The 21339-nt window shown below is 35.2% G+C and overlaps 1 long non-coding RNA gene across 4 annotated transcripts in view; it reads right to left on the reverse strand.

Annotated features, from left to right (window-relative positions):
* The window catches only part of LOC118932334 (uncharacterized), a 925389-nt gene that overhangs the window by 385162 nt on the left and 518888 nt on the right, over positions 1 to 21339 (reverse strand). For all 4 annotated transcript variants that reach the window (XR_008994104.1, XR_008994103.1, XR_008994106.1 and 1 more), the window contains one exon: positions 8457 to 8590. This is a non-coding gene — a long non-coding RNA (uncharacterized LOC118932334). The remainder of the gene's footprint in view (positions 1 to 8456; positions 8591 to 21339) is intronic.

Consider the following 21339-nt stretch of genomic DNA (forward strand, 5'->3'; position numbering starts at 1 on the left):
CAGAGCAGTGGAACAGTTTAGAGACTCCAGACATAAACCCAGACATATATGGTCAATTAATATTTGATAATGGAGCTTTGAACATATAATGGCGAAATGACAGTCTCTTCAACAGATGGTGCTGGCAAAACTGGACAGCTACATGTAGGAGAATGAAACTGGACCATTGTCTAACCCCATATACAAAAGTAAACTCAAAATGGATCAAAGATCTGAATGTAAGTCATGAAACCATCAAACTCTTAGAAAAAACATAGGCAAAACCTCTTAGACATAAACATGAGTGACCTGTTCTTGAACATATCTCCCCGGGCAAGGAAAACAACAGCAAAAATGAACAAGTGGGACTATATTAAGCTGAAAAGCTTCTGTACGGCAAAAGACACCATCAATAGAGCAAAAAGGTATCCTACAGTATGGGAGAATATATTTGTAAATGACAGATCCGATAAAGGCTTGACATCAAAAATATATATAAAGAGCTCACCCACCTCAACAAAAAAAAGACAAATAATCCAATTAAAAAATGGGCAGAGGAACTGAACAGACAGTTCTCCAAAAAAGAAATACAGATGGCCAACAGACACATGAAAAGATGCTCCACATCGCTAATTATCAGGGAAATGCAAATTAAAACCACAATGAGGTATCACCTCACACCAGTCAGGATGGCTACCATCCAAAAGACAAACAACAACAAATGTTGGTGAGGTTGTGGAGAAAGGGGAACCCTCCTATACTGCTGGTAGGACTGTAAATTAGTTCAACCATTGTGGAAAGCAGTATGGAGGTCCCTCAAAATGCTCAAAATAGACTTACCATTTGACCCAGGAATTCCACTCCTAGGAATTTACCCTAAGAATGCAGCACTCAAGTTTAAAAAGACAGATGCACCCCTATGTTTATCGCAGCACTATTTACAATAGCTAAGAATTGGAAGCAACCTAAATGTCCATCAGTAGATGAATGGATAAAGAAGATATGGTACCTATACACAATGGAATATTACTCAGCCATAAGAAGAAAACAAATCCTACCATTTGCAACAACATGGATGGAGCTAGAGGGTATTATGCTCAGTGAAATAAGCCAAGTGGAGAAAGAGAAATACCAAATGATTTCACTCATCTGTAGAGTATAAGAACAAAGGAAAAACTGAAGGAACAAAACAGCAGCAGAATCACAGAACCAAGAATGGACTAACAGGTACAAAAGGGAAAGGGACTGGGGAGGATGGGTGGGTAGGGTGGGATAAGGGGGGGAAGAACAAAGGGGGTATTATGATTAGCATGCATAGTGGGGGGGTGGGAGAAAGGGGAGGGCTGTACAACACAGAGAAGACAATAGTGATTATACAACATTTTGTTATGCTGATGGACAGTGACTGTAAGGAAAGGGGGACCTGGTATAGGGGAGAACCTAGTAAACATAATGTTCTTCATGCAATTGTAGATTAATGATAACAAAAAAAAAAAGAGAAATGGGGGATTACTCCCTGATAGGATAAAACTAACTGCAAATCACCGATTAATGCATGCTTTAAATATCCTTAATTTTGATCATTTAAAGGGTGTCAGATGATCAGCTATGGAAGTACATTTTTCTGATAATATTCCTTTCTCTTAAAAAAAAAAGCAGTTCCTGTGTGGTGACTTCCAATAAGTTCTTCACAATGGTATAAAGGGCATATCAAAGTGTGGGCAAAGGGTTTGTTTGTGTTTATACAGAGGATCAAAGCCTAATTTGGCTACCCAGAAAACGAATTAAGATACGATATGAAAAAGAACTTCCAACATCAACATTCTCTGGAAGAGTCATTCCAGAAGATGATCAAAAAACTTCAACAAAGATCCTGGCGCTGTTGCAGTTGTAGCTGCATTCATCCCATCGGTTCCTGGACTTGCCATTGGAATGAAGAAGGAGATATCTATGCTGGCCTGTGCATACAGTAAAACAACAAATTTGACTGGATCTATACTGTCAGAACTCAACCAAGAATTAGGAGAAGTGCAAGTTGCAGTGCTCCAAAATCTTGCGACTATAGACTATGTACTGTTAAAAGAACATATGGGATGTGAACAGTTCCCAGGAATGTGTTGTTTTAATTAGTCTGATTTTTCTCAAAATATTCAAATTCAGTTAGACAATATCTATCATATCATTGATAAGTTTTCACAAATGCCTAAGGTGCCTAACTGGTTTACTTGGTTTCACTGGATATGGCTGGTAATTGTAGGTCTGCTTTGGTTATGTAGCTGTATTCCTATTATGTTAATGTGTGCACGCAATTTAATTAGTAATTTAAAACCTGTACACACTTATGTTACACTACAAGAAGATATGTCAAAGAAATAATCAATCTTCCCATGTTTTCTTCCATCTGCTACTTCTATAGCTTTTCTTCTTCCTTCCTAATTACAACCCTTAAATACAATTCGTGTCTCATATCGAAATTACTGAGTATCATAATTCTTCCAAGTGGTAAAGATACCTCAAGACAAATGCTGAGCATAGAAGCCACAGGGCATAAATCTGCAAAAAAGTAAAAAGCTAACCTTTTCAAACAATATTGCTTCTCTCTCACTTACCAACTTTACATTTCCCTGTATGGCCCCAGAAGATGACCGGTTAGCCAGAGACGGGTAAGATTCCTCAAGGGAGGAACAACCTAAGACAGGCACAGTCACAGGGGGGCCATCAGGTGACAAATTGGGGATCAACAGAGGTGAGGCTTAGAACCTCACCCCCCCTGTTTTGAGAGAAATCTTCTGCATCCGTGGATGTTTTGTTGCCCTTGTCTCGCTTGGATTAATGCTTAGTCTATAGGCACACACCTGATCATCTACATTTGCCCTCTTATAGCACTAAACTATGTTTTCTACCTTTATCTTGCATCTACCTACCACTTCAGCATTTTATTTAAAAAATATATATATATATATAATAATAATAATAATAATAATAAGGGAGAAATGTGGGATTCACATATAAATCAAGATAAAAATCAAATGAATAATCATAATTGTCCTGATTGTTTATAGTTCATGATGCGTGATCAAAACCGAAAGTTTCTGTGATGACTGCCCTTGCACTGTTCACCATGTAGGAACTTATTCACTATGTAAGAACTTGTTCACCATGTAAAACCTTATTCATTATGCTTCAGAAGATTGGAGACTGTTGAGAATTAGGCTTGGGATTGATTAATGATTGTGCATTGAGTCCCCTATACAGAATTCTATTGTTGTTAACAACCATATGATCAATAAATATGAGAGATGCCCACTCAAAAAAAAAAAGAAAAGAATAATGCTAAAAAAAAAAAAATTAATCAATCATAACACTGAAGAAAACCATCAAAAAACAAGAGAAGAGTATATAAGAGAAGAAGAAAGGAACAGAGAGGAAATACAGAAACAACCAGGAAACAATAAAATGGCAGTAAGTGCATACCTAATGCACTTGATATTCTTACCTTATAGTTTAATAATTATTACCTTAAGTGCAAATGGACTAAATGCATCAATCAAAAGACACAGGGGAGAAGAATGGATAAAAAAAAGAAGACCCATCTATATGCCACCTACAAGAAACTAATTTCAGACTTAAAGACATAGACTGAAAGTGAAGGAACGGAGAAAGATATTTCATGCAAATAAAAGAGAGAAAAAAGCAAGACTAGCAATATTTGTATCAGACAAGATAGATTTCAAAACAAATAAAGTAACAAGAGACTAAAGACATTACATAATGATAAAGGGATAAGTCCAAAAAGCAGTTGAACAATTATAAGTATCTATGCACCAAACATAGGAGTGTCTACATATGTAAAACTAATTCTAACGGAACTAAAGGGAGAAACAGACTGCATCTCAATCATATTAGGGAATTTTAACACACCACTTACATCAATGGAGATCATCTAGTAAGAAAATAAATAAGGAAATAGAGGTGTTAAATGACCCATTAGACCAGAAGGACTTGACAGATACATAGAAAACATTGCACCCAAAAGCCGCAGGATACACATCTTCCTCAAGTGCACATGGAACAGTCCCCAGAATAGGTCACATATTAGGAGACAAAAATAAGCCTCAATAAATCCAAAATGATTGAAATTGTATAAAGTATCTTTTCAGATCACAATGAAATGAAACTAGAAATCAATTACATGAAGGAAAAAAACCCCACAAACACACAGAGTCTAAACAACATGCTTCTAAATAAACAAATGAAAGAGGAATTCAAACAATACATGGAGACAAATGAAAATAGAAACACAACAGTTCAAAACATTTGGGATGCTTCAAAAGGAGTCCTAAGAAGGAAATATATAGCAATACAGGCCTACCCAAACAAACAAGAACAATTCCAAATAAACTATCAAAACTCACAACTAAGGAAACCAGAAAAAGAACAAACACAACCCAAAGTTAGTAAAGGAGGGACATAATAAAAATCAGAGCAGAAATAAATAAAATAGAGAAGAATAAAACAATAGAAAAAAAATAAATGAAACCAAGAGATGGTTCTTTGAAAAGGTAAACAAAATAGACAAACCCCTAGCCAGACCTAACAAGAAAAAAAGAGAGACTACACAAATGAACAAAATCAGAAATGAAAAAGGAAAAATTACAACTGACAGCACAGAAATACAAAGAATTATAAGAGAATTCCATGAAAAATTATGTCAGTAAATGGGACAACCTAGAAGAAATGTACAAAATCCTAGAAAAGTACAACTTTTGAAGACTGACCCAAGAAGAAACCAAGAATCTGAACAGGCCAATTACCAATAACAAAATTGAACTGGTTATTAAAAAAAAAATCCAAAAAACACAAAGTCCAGGACCAGATGGCTTTACAGCTTAATTCTACCAAACGTTAAAGAGGAGCTAATACCCATATTTCTTAAAGTATTCCAAAAAGTATAAGAGGAGGGAGTATTTCCAAATTCATTCATTTTATGAGACCAATGTTACTCTAACAACAAAAACAGATTGAAGAGACAACAACAAAAAAGAAAATTTTAGATCAATATCTCCGGTGAACATAGAACAAAAATTCTCAACAAAATATGGGCAAACTGAATTCAAAAATACATCAAAAGGATCATACATCATAACCAAATAGGATCTTTTCCAGGGATGCAAGGAAGGTATAATGTTTGTAAAACAACCAATGTTATAAATCACGTTTACAAAAAGAAGGTTAAAAACCACATGACCATCTCAATAGATGCTGAAAAAGGTTTTGACAAAATTCAACATCCATTTATAATAAAAACTCTCAACAAAATGGGAATAGGGTATGCATTTCAATGTAATAAAGGACATACATGACAAATCCACAGCCAACATCACATGCAATGGCAAAAAGCTGAAAGTTTTCCCTCTAAGATCAGAAACAAGGCAAAGATGTTCATTTTCACCACTCTTACTCAAAATAGTACTGTAAATTCAAGCTATGACAATCAGACAAGAATAAAAGATAAAAGGCATCAAAATTGGTAAGCAAGAAGGAAAACTGTCACTATTTACAGATGCATGATGCTATATATAGAAATTCCATTTATAATTTGATCAAAAAGAGTAAAATACTTAAGAGTAAACCTAACCAAGGAGGTGAAAACCTGTATTCTGAAAACTATAAGACATTGATGAAAGAAAATGAAGAAGAAAGAAATAAATGGAGTCTATCCAATGCTCATGGATAGAAAGAATTAATATTGTTGAAATGGCCACCCTGCTTACAGCAATTTTTATTCTCAGTGCAATCCCTATCAAAATATCAATCACATTTTTCAATGAACTAGAGCAAATAATCTTAAAATTTAGACACTACATGCAAGAGAATGACTGGATTATTTTCAAACACTACATACAAAACTAAACTTGAAATGGAGTAAAGAAGTAAATATAAGACATGAAACTATAAAACTCTTAGAAGAAAACTACAGGCTGAAATCTCTTGAATGTAAGCATGAGTAGTTTTTTATGGACATACCTCCCTAGTCAAGAAAAAGAAAAGCAAAAAAAAACCAAGTGGGACTACATTAAAGGAAACCCTCAACAAAACAAAACGCATCCGACTGTATGGGAGAATATATCTGTAAATAATACATCTGATAAGGCATTACCATCCAAAATATATAACAAACACATATGACTCAACATCAAAAAAACAAATAACCTGATTTTAAAAATGAGCAGGGGGCCTAAATAGACATTTATTGAAGAAGACATACAGATGGCCAGCAGGCACAGAAAAGATGCTCCACTTTGCTAATCTTGAGGGAAATGAAAATTAAAACCACAATGAGATAACACCTCACACCAGTCAGAATGGCCACTACCAAAAATCAGGAAATAACAAGTGTTGATGAGGATGTGGAGAAAAGGGAGCCCTGCTACACTGTTGGTGGGAATGTAAATTGGTGCAGCTACTATGGAAAGCAGTATGGTGGTTCCTCAAAAAACTAAAAATAGAAATACAATATGATCCAGTAAATCCACTTCTAGGAATTTACCTTAAGAAAACAAAATCTCTGTTTCAAAAAGTTATATGCACCTTTACGTTTATTGCCACATTATTTCCAATATCCAAGATACAGAGGCAACTAAAATGTCCATCAGTAGATGAATGGATAAAGAAGATATAGTATGTATATACAATGGAATATATTCAGCCATAAAAAAGAAAGAAATTCTGCCATTTGGGACAACATGGATGGACCTACAGAGTATTATAATAAGTGAAATAAGCCAGGTAGAGAAAGACAAATATCATATGATTTCACTTACTTATGGAATCTAAAAACAAAACAAAACAAATGGACAAAATAGCAGTGGACTCATAGACACTGAGAAGTGACTGGTGGTTTCTACTGGACAGGAGTTGAGGTAGGTAGGCACAAAATCTCAATCATAATATAAAATAGTTATAGGGATGAAAGTATAGCATAGAAAATATAGTCAATAATTATCTTACATCTTTCCATGTTGACAGATAGTAACTACACTAGTTAGGTGAGGATTTAATATGTATATATCTGTTGAATAACTATGTTATATACTTGAAACCAATATATTATTGTATATCAACAATACTTTAATTTTAAAAAGTAATTATTCTAAGTCCTATCAAATGAAAGTCTTCTATAAATGTGTATTATAAAATGATAGACATGACATGAGAAGATTGAAGGATGAGTAGCTGTACAGCTGGAAGATCCTTGAATTTTGTCACCTTCTCCCTCATAGCTGAAAAAGTATGTAATCATGGTCTATTAGAACACGCAGAGTGAAAAAGAAATAGCCCATTGTCTTTACAGAAATGTACACATTACTTTTATGAGTTTTTTTTAAGTTGAAAATCATGGCCGTCAAGGAGAAATGAAAAAGGACCAACTGGGAATACTCCTTCCTTCCATTTGAGGTAGGTATCCCTCACTTCAGCAACAATGGTGATCAACCCCACCTTCCTAATTCTTAGTGTCCTCTCCTATCCAAAACGGGGGGACTACATGATTTGCCAGGTTCTTTTCAGTTCCACAGTTTAAGAACATTACTAAAACTCCAGTTAGACTGGATCATTTTCCTTTTTTTATTTCAAAGCTGTGATCATATATCATATAGATATTAGACAAGTGTAATCTAGTCAATCAATAGATATGAAATCAGCAGAGCTCCTCTACCAACTATACTGCACTAGCCATATTCTCTGCAGAATCAATTCAAATTCCAGTATTATGAATAGCGAGTACTCTTTTTGCAGTTAAATATAAGAAACAAATGGAGTGGGAAGGAGCATTTTATAATCATAAACTCATGTTCTTGCTCTAATTAGCATATATACATAAACATACATCCATCTCAATATGCAACACCCAACTTTCCGGTAAACATGTTATATGAAAGTTCCAAACATTTCTTTATTTAAGTGGAATGTTTTAATATTGTTTTTCAATATATAATTGTGAATAAAAAATGGCTTGGAAAACATCCAACATCTTAATGGAAATAAATACTAGAGTCTGTCTACAGGGACGATGTCATATATAAAGAAAGGACAGGGAAGGGAAGACTTTACAATGCCTTAAGCAAGGCTGCCATTACCTTTATTCCCACATAATTTTGAAAAGCACTAACAGTTGTGCTTTGTTATTCAATGAAACAATTTATTTGCAATTACTGATCTTCTAATTTTACCTTGAAAGGGTGTGTAAATGAAAGAAACAGGGTGGCATTGGTGGAAATAACACAGGAACATTAATTTTTTATAGTAGATACATTTGAAAGGAAAAAAGTGGAAATGTTTAGGAAATCTGTTTCTGCACCTAAAACTGTGTGCAAAAGAACACATGTGGAAAATACATCTGTGATTCCAACTTGTGGTTTAATATCCAGGATTTCATAGGATTATTAAATGTATGACAGTATCTATTAATTACTGACCTTTGCCACAGAAACTTGGCATGAACTCTTCTCTTCAGGAAACAGATACAGCCAAAGAGCCTCTGGTTTCTGTGAGATTTATGGTGAATATTGAGCTGATCAAGCCATGTTTATGATAGCTGTCCAAATACAGACTGTGGAAAAAATGATAAATTATCCTTAAAAAAGAATGTTTGAGTGATATTAATAAAGTGATCTGAAATTCTAATTTGAGTTAAACCATTTTTAATGAATTTCCTGGTGATTAAACAATTCTTCACTTAGTTTACCCTATTATTCTAAGAAAACCAGGAAAATCCCAGGATGATAAAGAAAATACCAAACATACCATAAAGAAAGACATGTACTCCAGATCAGACTTTATGTATGGTACCATTTTCCTGCTTTAAATTCTTCAGTAGTTAACTAGGCACCTACCCAGTACATACTATGCCAGGCATTAGTTTTATGGGAGATAGATATATAATTATTTCTATTCTTGCAAGTACCATGTGAGGTAGCCAGCATTATTATCAATATTTTTCATATAAGGATACTGAGTCACAGAAAGGTAAATACCTTGTCACTAATTCTATACCCTCTAAAAAGTTTAAACAGGAATATTTGGCTTAACATATGAGGCCTATCCTGATGTGGTCCTTGCTCTCCTTGAGAACCAGCCTCCCTTCTCCTCGAATCCTGCACATCAACCATGCTACATAATTCATTTCCCTGAACAAGCAATACCCTCTCAAGTTCATCATTATTTCTTCCTCCCACTTGACCTTAATTACCCTTGAAAATGCAATGGTACCTCCAGAAGTTTCCTTAGCTGACCCCTCTTTTTCTTGACTCATTTTCCTATGTTCTTCCATAAATACTCTATGGTTTTCTCTGCCGCTGAGTCAATCAACTTAATTAAAAATCATTTACTATCTCTTTTGAGGTAAAAAAAAAAAAAAAGGGCCATCTTGTCTGTACCAAACTCCATAATTCCTCAATTGTACAACAATACCAATCACAAAAATCCCCTTAAACCCAACCCTAGATTTGATATAAAAAATAAACATTACATAAAGGTACATGTCATTTGTGATATGGAACGTCAGAAATTAAAATATGTATGAAATTATCCCCCAAAACAGGGAACATCATATTACAGTGCCAAGTATAAAGTACCTACCTGATAATGTTTGTGAAATAACTAAATAAATATAGAGTAATATAAATTATTTTTGCCTTCATCTTGGAATGGTTATATCTTGAGGAATTGTTTGATGTGAAATAATACCAAATGGATTCATCTATTTTTTATAAATGTATTTTTATATAGAAATGTTCAATTAATAGATCAATAATAACTATGTTGTCTCCTCCTTATCAGCTTGAAATATAACAGAATATAAATGGTATAAAATTTAGAAAAATGGAGAAAATATTTAGAAAAAATATAGAAGAAAAGAACACAACAATTTTGAGAGGTAAATAATTTTGATAAACCCTAAGTGTGAAAGAAAGCTTTAACTGATAGCTACCAAGCACCTAGACATTAGAAGAAAGGATAGAGTAAGGAGGAAGAATCAAAAGACTAACAAGATTCTTCTGGAAAAAATATGTATCTTAGTGATCCTTAGGTATAGTTTATTATGAGGGTATATGTGAATTATGGAAATGTTGATAAAGGAAGCTGGTTCCTGACTGTACCAACAAGTCTACATATAAAATCAAGCATGCTTTAATGTTTCAATACTTAAGGTCAGTCAGTGTCTTTCAACTTTTAAAGAAAAGGAATAATTTGTATGAAAGACCTGTATATACTAAGGAAATATGCCCTCCAATGTAGAGAGCAGAGAAAGACAGTATTCAAGAATAGTGTCTATAATGATAAGTCCTCAGCAGTGTGTTTCATCAGTTAGGTTGGCTTAATGGATTAACATTTTCTTTTAAGTACTAAAAATGAAGAGATGCTGTCAGTAACTAGGATTATTCATAATTACATAATACATTTTACAAACATCCTCAGGAGCTTGAACCACATTTCATAAGATAACAGCTATTACCATGTAATAGTCCTTCAAAAGAGAGAACTCAGATTGCAAAAGGAAGCTAAATTATCCAGCACCTTCCTGTTCATTGTTACAAGTATCACTCTGGCTGTTTAATTATTCACTGCTTTAGTTCCAAAAGAGTTACTCACTTTTCAAATTAAAATCAAGAAATTTTCCATTCTATTTTATTATTTCCTAAACTATCCCCTTAAAATATTCTTCCCACTGGTTTTAAATTATGGCTTTTTAAATATTGGGCTTAGATGCCTTAAATATCTGCAGGTTTTAATCTAATGGTCTAAGAAGTTCCCGCACAAATATAAACATATTTATTTAAATTTTAAATCATCCTCCAGAACACAATAAAGTCATATTGCAATTATATTAAATAGGAGGGCATATTATACAAGATAAAGGACAAAATCTCTGACCAGTGCATCAAATATACAGACATCACATTTTGCTCAAGCTATTTAATGATTTTGTATTTTAAAATAATTGAAGTCAGAGAAAAATATGCTGACATGATTTCCTGTTTTCTGGCTTTAGGAAATTTTTATTTGAGAGGAATAAAATTAAAATCAATCAAAATTTGGCATTTATATAGTTTTTTATGTCCAAAGCTAAATTGTTTTTGAATACATTAAAATATAGATAATTTAAATATGCTTAAATATATGTATTTAAAAATGGGCTAAACAGACATTTTCCAAAGAAGATATACAGATGGCCAACAGACACATGAAAAGATGGTCAAATCACCAAACATCAGGGAAATGCAAATTAAAACAATGACATCTCGCCTTACACCAGTCAGAGTGCCTAATATCAACATGACAAGAAATAACAAGTATTGGCTAAGATGTGGAGAAAAGGGAACTCTCGTGCACTGCAGGTGGGAATGGAAATTGATACAGTCACTATGAAAAGCAGTATGGAGGTTTCTCAAAAGAACTAAAATTAGAAATACCATATTACCCAGCAATTCCACTTCTGGGAATTTACCAAAGAAAACAAAATTACTAATTTGAAAAGATATATGCATTCCTCTGCTTTTTGTGGGGCTTTTATTGAATATTTATTTATTTTCTTTTTGTTTGATTATTTATTATTTTATTTTAAGTTATCATTGATAAACAAGGTTTCATATGAGCAAAATTGTGGTTATTACATTCACCCATATAGTCAAGTTCCTCCACACACACGCGATTGCAGTCACTGTCCAGTAGCATAGTAATGTCCTATAGAGTTACTGTCTTCTTTGTGCTACACAGCCTTCCCTGTGACCCCCCAACATTATGTGTGTTAATCATAATACCCCTTAATCCCTTTCTCCTTCACTTCCCACCTGCCTTCCCCACCCCTTTTCCCTTTGGTAACTGCTAGTCCATTCTTGGGTTCTGTGATTCTGCTTTTGTTTTGTTCCTTCAGTTTCTGGTTTGTTATTATACTTCACAAATGAGTGAAATCATTTGGTATTTGTCTTTCTCCACCTGGCTTATTGCACTGAGCAAAATACCCTCTAGCTCCGTCTATGTTGTTGCAAATGGTAGGATTTGTTTTTTTCTCATGGTTTAACAATATTCCATTGTGTATATGTACCACCTCTTCTTTATCCATTCATCTACTGATGGACACTAAGGTTGCTTCCATGTCTGGGTTATTGTAAATAGTGCTGCAATAAACATAGAGGTGCATATGTCTTTTTGAATCTGTGATCTTATTTTCTTTGAGTAAATTCCTGAGAGTGGAATTTCTGGGTCAAACGGTATTTCTATTTTTAGTTTATTGAGGAACGTCCATATTGCTCTCCACAATGGTTGAACTAATTTACATTCCTACCAGCAGTGTAGGAGGTTTCCCCTTTCTCTGCATCCTCACCATCATTTGTTGTTCCTTGTCTTTTCAATGTTGGCCATCCTAACTGGTGTGAGGTGATATCTCATTGAGGTTTTAATTTGCATTTCTCTGATGATGAGTGATATGGAGCATCTTTTCATGTGCCTGTTGGCCATCTGAATTTCATCTTTGGAGAAGTGTCTGTTTCAGATACTCCTATTTTTTAACTGGGATATTTGCTTTTTGGGTGTGGAGGCATGTGCATTCTTTACATATTTTGGATGTTAACCTCTTATCAGATATTTTATCAGAAATGTCATTAACAAATCTATTCAATTTGGTAGGATGCTGTTTTGTTTTACTGCTGGTGTCTTTTCCTGTACAGATTTTAGTTTGATGTAGTTTCACTAGTTCATTTTTTATTTTGTTTCCCTTGCCTGAGGTGATGTATTCAGGGAAAAGATTATCATGTTTATATTCAACAACTTTTTGCCTGTTTTCTCCTAAGAGTTTTATGTTTTCATGACTTACATTCAGGTCTTTGATCCATTCTGAGTTTAGTTTTGTATATGGAGTTAAATAGTTATCCACTTTCATTCTTACATGTATCTTTCCAGTTTTGTCAAAACCACCTATTGAAGAGGCTGTCATTTCCCCATTGTATATCCATGGCTCCTTTACCATATATTAATTGGCTATATGTGTGTGGGTTTATATCTGGACTCTCTATTCCATTCCCTTAATCTTTGGGTCTATTCTTGTGCCAGTACCAAATTGTCCTGAATACTGTGGCTTTATAGTAGAGCTTGAAGTTGGGGAATGTAATTCACCTAGCTTTATTCTTCCTTCTCAGTATTCTTTTGGCTATTCTGGGTCTTTGGGATTCCCATATGAATTTTAGAACTATTTATTCTAGTTCATTGAAGAATGCTGTTGGTATTTTGAGGGATTGCATTGAATCTAGAGATTGCTTTAGTCAGGATGGCCATTTTGGCAATATTAATTCTTCCTACCCATTAGCATGGGATTTGTTTCCATTTATTGGTGTCCTACTCAGTTTCTCTCAAGAGTGTCTTGTAGTTTTCAGGGTATTGGTCTTTCACTTCCTCAGTTAGGTTTATTCCTAGGTATTTTATTATTTTTGATGCAATTGTGAATGGAATTGTTTTCCTGATTTCTCTTTCTGCTAGTTCATCATTAGTATATAAGAACATGACAGAATTCTGTGTATTAACTTTGTGTCCTGCAACTTTGCTAAATTCAGTTATTTGTTCTAGTAGTTTGGAATGGATTCCTAATTTGTTTTATGTACAGTATCATGTCAAGTGCAAATAGTGACAGTTTAACTTCTTCCTTACCAATCTGGATGCCTTTTATTTCATTGTATTATCTGATTGCCATGGCTAGGACCTCCCATACCATGTTGAATAAAAGTGGGAAGAGTGGGTATCCTTGTCTTGTTCCTGATCTTAAAGGAAAAGCTCTCAGCTTCTCGCTGTTAAGTATGATGTTGGCTGTGTGTTTGTCATATATGGTCTTCATTATGTTGAGGTACTTCCCCTCTATACCAATTTTGTTTAGTATTTATCATAAATGGATTTTGAATTTTGTTAAATGTTTTTTCAGCATCTATGGAGATGATCATGTGATTTTTTTCCTTCTTTTTTGCTGATGTGGTAGATGATGTTGATGGATTTTCGAACAGTGTACCATCCTTGCTTCCCTGGAATAAATCCCATTTGATCATGATTGGTGATCCTTTTTATGTATTTTTTAATTCAGTTTGCTAGTATTTGTTGAGCATTTTTGCATCTATGTTCTACAGGGATAGTGGTGTGTAATTTTCTTTTTTTGTGGTTTCTTCACTGGGTTTTGGTATTAGAGTGATGCTGGCTTCATAGGATAAGTTTGGGAATATTCCCTCCTCTTCTACTTTTTAGAAAACTTTAAGGATGATGGGTATTAGGTCTCTAATATATTTTTGGTAAAATTCAGTGGTGAAGCCATCTGATATAGGTGTTTTGTTCTTAGGTAGTTTTTTGATTACCAATTCAATTTCACTGCTGGTAATTGGTCTGTTCAGATTTTCTGTTTCTTCCTGGGTCAGTCTTGGAAGGTTGTGTTTTTCTAGAAAGTTGTCCATTTCTTCTAGGTTATCCAGTTTGTTAGCATATAGTTTTTCGCAGTATTCTCTAATAATTCTTTGCATTGCAATGGTGTCTGTAGTGACTTTTCCTTTCTCATTTTTGATTCTATTTATATGTGTACACTCATTTATTACTTGGTAAGTGTGGTTAGAGTTTTATGTATTTTGTTAGTTTTCTCAATGAACCAGCTCCTGGTTTCATTGATTCTATTTTTTTATTTTTCTCAATTTTATTTATTTTTCCTCTGATCTTTATTATGTCACTCCTTCTGACTTTGGGACTCATTTGTTCTTGTTCTAGTTTCATTAATTGTGAGTTTAGACTGTTCATTTGGGATTCTTCTTCTTTCTTGTGGTAAGCTTGTATTACAATATACTTCCTTCTTAGAATGGCCTTCATTGCTTCCTAGAGATTATGGGATTTTGTTGTTTTCATTTGTCTCCATATATTCCTTATCTCTGCTTTTATTTAGTCATTGATCCATTGATTATTTAGTAGTGGATTGTTAAGCCTCCATGTGTTTGTGGGCTTTTTGTTTTCTTTGCATAACTTATTTCTAGTTTCACACCTTTGTGGGATGAGAAGCTGGTTGGTCCTATTTTAACCTTCTGAATTTACTGAGGCTCTTTTTGTGGCCTAATATGTGATCTGTTCTGGAAAATGTTCCACATGCACTTGAGAAGAATATGTATCCTGCTGCTTTTGGGTGGAGTGTTCTGTAGAAGTCTGTTAGGTCCATCTGCTTTAATATGTTCTTCAGTGCCTTTGTCTCCTTACTTATTTTCTGTATGGTTGATTAGTCCTTTAGAGTGAATGGTGTGTTGAAGTCTCCTAAAATGATGCATTGCATCCTATTTCTCCCTTTAATTCTGTTAGTATTTGTTTCACGTATGTAGGTGCTCCTATATTGTGTGCATAGATATTTACAATGTTTATATCTTCTTGTTGGACTGACTCCTTTATCATTATTTAATGTGCTTCTTTGTCTCTAGTGCTTTCTATGCTTTGAAGTCTGTTCTGTCTGATACAAGTACTGCAATTTCTGCTTTTTTCTCCCTATTACTTGCATGAAATATCTTTTTCCATCCCTTAACTTTTAGTCTGTGTCCATCCCTTTACTTTTAGTCTGTGCGTCTTTGGGTGTGAAGTGAGATGTTTGTTGGCAATATATAGATGGGTCTTTTTTTCATCCATTCTGTAACTCTGTGTCTTTTGATTGGTGCATTCAGTCCATTTACATTCAGGGTGATTATCGATAGATATGTACTTACTGCCATTGCAGGCTTTAGATTTGTGGTTACCAGTGGTTCAAGGGCAGTTTTTTACTACCTAACATTCAAACTTAATTCACTTTTTATGCTATTTCAAGCACAATCTAAAAGTTCTTGTTTCTTTTTTTACATCCTTTCTTTTTCTTCCTTCCCCACTCCTTACTTATTAGGTGTCATATTCTGTACTCTTTGTGTATCCCTTCACTTACTTTGTGGATAGCTAATTTAATTTTGCATTTTCTTAGTAATTTGTCTACTTTCTTTACTATGGTTTCATTTTCTTGGTGGCAGCTATTTAGCCTTAGCAGCACTTCCGTCTATAGCAGTTATTTTTAAATACACTTTAGATGGTTGGTAGGAGATAAATTTCCTCAACTTTTGCTTATCTGGAAATTATTTACTATTTGCTTCAAATTTAAATGATAATCTTGCCATGCAGAGTACTCTTGGTTGGAGGTCCTTGTGTTTCATTGCATTGAATACATCATGCCACTCCCTTCCGGCCTATCAGGTTTCTGCTGAGAAGTCTGATGATAGTCTAATGCGATTTCCTTTGTAGGTGATCTTTTTTCTCTCTCTGCCTGCTTTTAATACTCTGTCCTTGTCCTTGTTCTTTGCCATTTTAATTATTATATATATCTTGGTGTTGCCTTCCTTGGGTCCCTTTTGTTGGGAGTGTGTGCACTCCCATCACCTAAGAGACTATTTCCTTCCCTAGACTGGTGAAGTTTTCAGCAATTATTTCCTCAAGGTGACTTTCTATCCTTTTTCTCTCTCTTCCTCTTCTGTTACCCCTATAATGCAAATACTGTTCCATTTGGATTGGTCTCAGAGTTGGCCTATTACTCTTTCATTCCTAGAGATCCTTTGTTCTCTCTGCATCAGCTTCTTTGTTTTCCTGCTCTCTAATTTCTATTTCATTTACTGTCTCCTCTACCTGTTCTAATCTGTTTTTAAATCCCTCAATTTTATGTTTCATTTCAGATACTGTATTTTTCAAAGTTTCTCTTGCTTGAAGTCATCCCTAAGATCTTGAATATTTTTCTGTAGTCCTGAGAGCATGTTCATAATTTTTATTTTGAAATCTTTATCTGGAAGATTGGTGATTTCAGTTTCATTTAGCCCTCTTTCTGGTGTTTGAAGGATTTTGGTTTATACATGGTTCTTTTGTTGTTTCATATTCCTAATGATTATTGGAATGATGACTTTGTGTCAGTGGCACCCTCTAGTGTCAATAACTCTACACTGTGGAGCTGCTCAGCACCTGGAGTGATGGTTGGGGTCACAGGAGAGTGGTGCCAGAGCCTACCGAGAGGAAAGAGTTCTTTCTTGCTTCCCAGCTGCAGTGCCTGCCTCCACTGCCAGGGCCACTGGGCTGAGCATGCAGGGCAGAGCCTCTATGCTATGCCCTTGTAGCTGCCATAGGCAGGGCTGCCCTCTGGCTTGCCATGCTCATTAGTGGGGGCAACAATTTTTCAACCCAGGTCCAATGGGGAGGAAGGAACTGTAGGCTGTGTATCTCATGGGGGGCCTTGGCACTGCATTGCCAACCAGGGGGATGGAGTGCGTGAAGCTCCTGAAAGTTTCCAACTTGCTGGGCTGAGTGTGCCAGGACAATTTTGTCCACCTGTCCTTTGTCCTAAGGAACAAGTTCTGTGTAATTCTTGCCCCTTTAGCAGCCCTCTCACTGTTGGAATTTTTCAAAATGCCCACCTTTCTTTTGTACTGAGGTAGCTAGTTGTGGGTACCTGTTCTCCACAAGAAGCTGGAATATTAGTCTCTCTAAGTATTACCCCTGTCTTTGTTTTCCAACCTCTCTAAACTCCAGTACATCATGTAATGTGGGTTCATGCTCCCAGAGCAGATCTCCAAGTGTGGGTATTCACAATCCTTTTCTTCTACTCTCCCCCTGCTTATTTCTCCTCCTCCTGTTGGTGGGTGGGGCTGGGTGGGTGGGGATTGGGGCTTGGGTCCCACTGGATTGCAGCTTTGCTAATTTACCCTTTCCCATGGGGTCTTCTCTTTTCCCCAGATGTAGGCTGTCTGTTGCAATCTTCTTTCTGGTTACTCTTTCAGATTTAGTTATATTTTCTGTATTTTTGTGTTATATGTGGTTTTGTGAGGAGGTTACTGCCTAACTTCTCATGGGACCACCTTGTTTAATTGCATTTCTCTGTTCATCACATTCTTTATAATAGTCAAGATACAGAAGCAACCTGTGTCCATCAATGGATGAATGGATAAAAGTAGTATATATATATAATGAACTATTACTCAACTATCAAAAAGAATGACATATTGCCAGCTGTGATATGGGTTGACCTCAAGGGTATTTTGACAAGTGAAATAAATCAAAGACAAATACCATATGGTCTTACTTATATAAAAAATGAAACAAATGATCAAACAAGATAGAAATAAACTCATAAGCACAGAGAACAGACTGGTGGTTGCCATAAAGGAGTGGAGTTGAGTGTAATAGGTGAGCATGATAAAGTAGTACAAACATCCATTTATAAAGTAAATTAGTACAGAATGGAAGCACAACATAGGAAATATAGTCAATACTATTGTAATATCTTTGTATGTTGACAGTTGGCAACTACATTTATTGTTTTGAGCATTTAATATTGTATATAATTTTTGAATCACTATGTTTTACACATAGAACCCATAGAATACTGTATATCAACTACATTTTAATTTGTGTGTGTGTGTGTGTATACTGTGGTGGTATAGCACATACTATTGAAGAATCAAAGTTATGAATGAAAGGACCTATTCAGGTTGCATAATGGATAGGGTAGAGCCAAAAGACAACGAGTAATCATATTAATTCCTACAGATGAGCTTCTCTGAATATATTCTATTTACTCTTCCAAACCATCAAGCAATGTTCTCTGGGAAGCTAATCTATGTAGACTACATCAGTGGGTTACTTTACCCTCTGACTTCAAGTTGGGTTGAAGCAGTAGGAGGCACTAGCAGAAGAACAGAATTCTTTATAGAATATATATTAATCTGAGTAATGGCCCCTCAAAGATATCCATGTCCTAGTCTTCAGAACCTGTGATTATTATTACATTTTATATATAGAAAAAGGAATTTTCAGGTGTGATAAATTAAAAATTTTCAAGATGGAAATTACTCTGGATTATCCCAGTAGGCTCAATATAGTTACAAGTTTCTTATTAGAAAAAGGAGGATGGTCAGGGTCAGAGAGAGGAAGAGGAAGAAATAAAGACAGAAAAATAGAGAGAGGCTAGATATAGAAAGAGAGGGAAAGAGAGATTGAAGGCAATGTGAGGACGAAAACAGAGGAGGTCCAAGATTTGGAGACAGATTGATGTTGCTACCCCTACTGGCTCTGAAGATGAGTAAGGGACCATGAGTCAAGGAATTCAGGTATCCTCAAGATGCTGGAAAAAGTAAGAAAATATCCTGAACTTCTTAAGTTTCCAGAAGGAATACAGGTTGCTGACACCTTGATTTTTGCCCAGTGACACGCCCATATATGACTTCTGACCTACAAGACTGTAAGATAATAAATGTGTGTTGTTGTAAATCACTAAGATTGTGGAGACTTGTTAGAGCAACAGTAAGAAATGAATATATAGAGCATGAACAGGGTATTCCTTCCCTCCTTGTAAGTTTGCTGTCAGCTGAATTGGCTCCTCTATGGAAGGACATACCACCTGTCAAATGGCAGTCTCTTTGCTTGCCTGGAATCCAGTAATCACTCCTGCTCTTCCCCTTCAGGTCTCAGGGACATCCTGTCCATCCCTTGTTGGTTTCTTTAAATCCTGCCCAAAATCATGTAAGGAAGTAAACCGTCTAATTACCCAATTAGAGAGTGTGACATGTTTCCTGTGGAGATCCTAAAATCCTGTAATACACAACTGGGTCTTGAACATAGACTTATCCAGATTTAGTCCTGCCAAATATGTGTGCACTTTATTTATGTGTTTATCATCATTTTGCTCATACGGTACCATATTCATCTGTTAAAATTCATTCCTTCAACATACATATATTGATAGTCAGCTGTGTGCCAGCCTTTGTGACAGTTATTGGGCACACAATGTCAAGCAAGTCAGGGAATTGACCTTAATACATACAGCTTGCAATTTTATAGGGGAAGGGAGGCATTAATGAATAAATCACAAGATAAATGTAATAATGTAACAATGATGAGTGCAAAGAAGGGGAAATACTATAATAACTTGGGAAAGAGAAAGTTTTCCTAGACAGGAAGGCCAGGGAACACTTTCCTGAGGAAGTGGCATGTAATTGAGGAGCTGAATTATAAGAAGAAGGAGAAAAGGCCTTCTCAGGCAAGAAGAAAACATGCATCAGAGACTTAAGGTAGGTGGTGAGTATAAGGGCCTCAAAATAAAAAGACATACAAACAAAAGCACTTCAGTTGTTTGTGCAGAGAGTGAAGCAGAGATGGGCTGGAAGGTGGAGAGAGACCAGACATCAGGGGTTACATTGATGAGTTTAATGATTTTCTTAGCACAAAAAGACTACTGTTTAAGTTTGGAGTGAGGTAGACATGTAGCAGTTTGATGCATTCACTATGATCTGATTTATATTTTGAAAACATCATTCTGGAAGCAAAGAAGAAATCTAGTAGTGGCAAATACACTAGGGAAAAGGGAAGGCATGTTCACAGAACTAGAAGCAAAATCAAGGCAATTGTGCAGTATCATGGAATCCATGGGGAGAGAGGGCTGTAAATCTATCTGTATTGCTGGAACAACTCATTGAAAATAAGTTTATACTATTCATTTTCATATATTTTCCCAGTTACTGACATATGGTACAGAGATATGAACAGAGAAGACATTTTAAAGGTGGTTTTTTAAAATGTATGTGTCACCATATGTATTTTAACAGGTTGGTCCATCCACTGGAACTCTTTCATCCTGGCAATACCAACCAGGCATACACATGAGGGTTCTCTCATACTCCCTTTTTTGTTGGTTTTTCTTTTAAAGAGAGAAAAATTATACATAAGAATAGCCAACTCAATACTAAAGGAGAACAAAGTTGTAGAACTGACAATATCCAATATCACACTTATTGTAAACCTACAGTATTAAAAATGGTTGTGGTATTTGAAAAAGAACAGACAAATAGATCAATGGAACAGAACTGAGAACCCAGAAATAGACCCACATAAGTATAGCCAACGGATTTTTGACAAAGAGCAAAGGCAGTACAAAGGAGAAAGGATAGCTTCTTAAATAGATGGTACTGGAAAAACAGGACATACATATACAAATAAGTCAAGCTAGGCACAGACCTTACATCCTTCACAAAAATTAATTCACAATGGATCACAGACCTAAATGTAAAATGCAAAACTATAAAACTCCTACAAGATAATATATAGGAAAATACTTAGATGATCTTTGGTATCTAAGACACAAAAATGTACAACATTAAGAGTGAACCCTAGTGCAAACTATGGACTCTGGGTGATTGTGTCAATGTATCAACTGTAACAAATGTACAATTCTGGAAGTGATGTTCATAATGAAGGACACTATGCATGTGTGGGGAGAGGGAGTATATACAAAATTTCTGTAAGCTC

This window comes from Manis pentadactyla, chromosome 2 (genome assembly GCF_030020395.1).
Source record: "Manis pentadactyla isolate mManPen7 chromosome 2, mManPen7.hap1, whole genome shotgun sequence".
In the NCBI taxonomy this organism is placed as follows: domain Eukaryota; kingdom Metazoa; phylum Chordata; class Mammalia; order Pholidota; family Manidae; genus Manis; species Manis pentadactyla.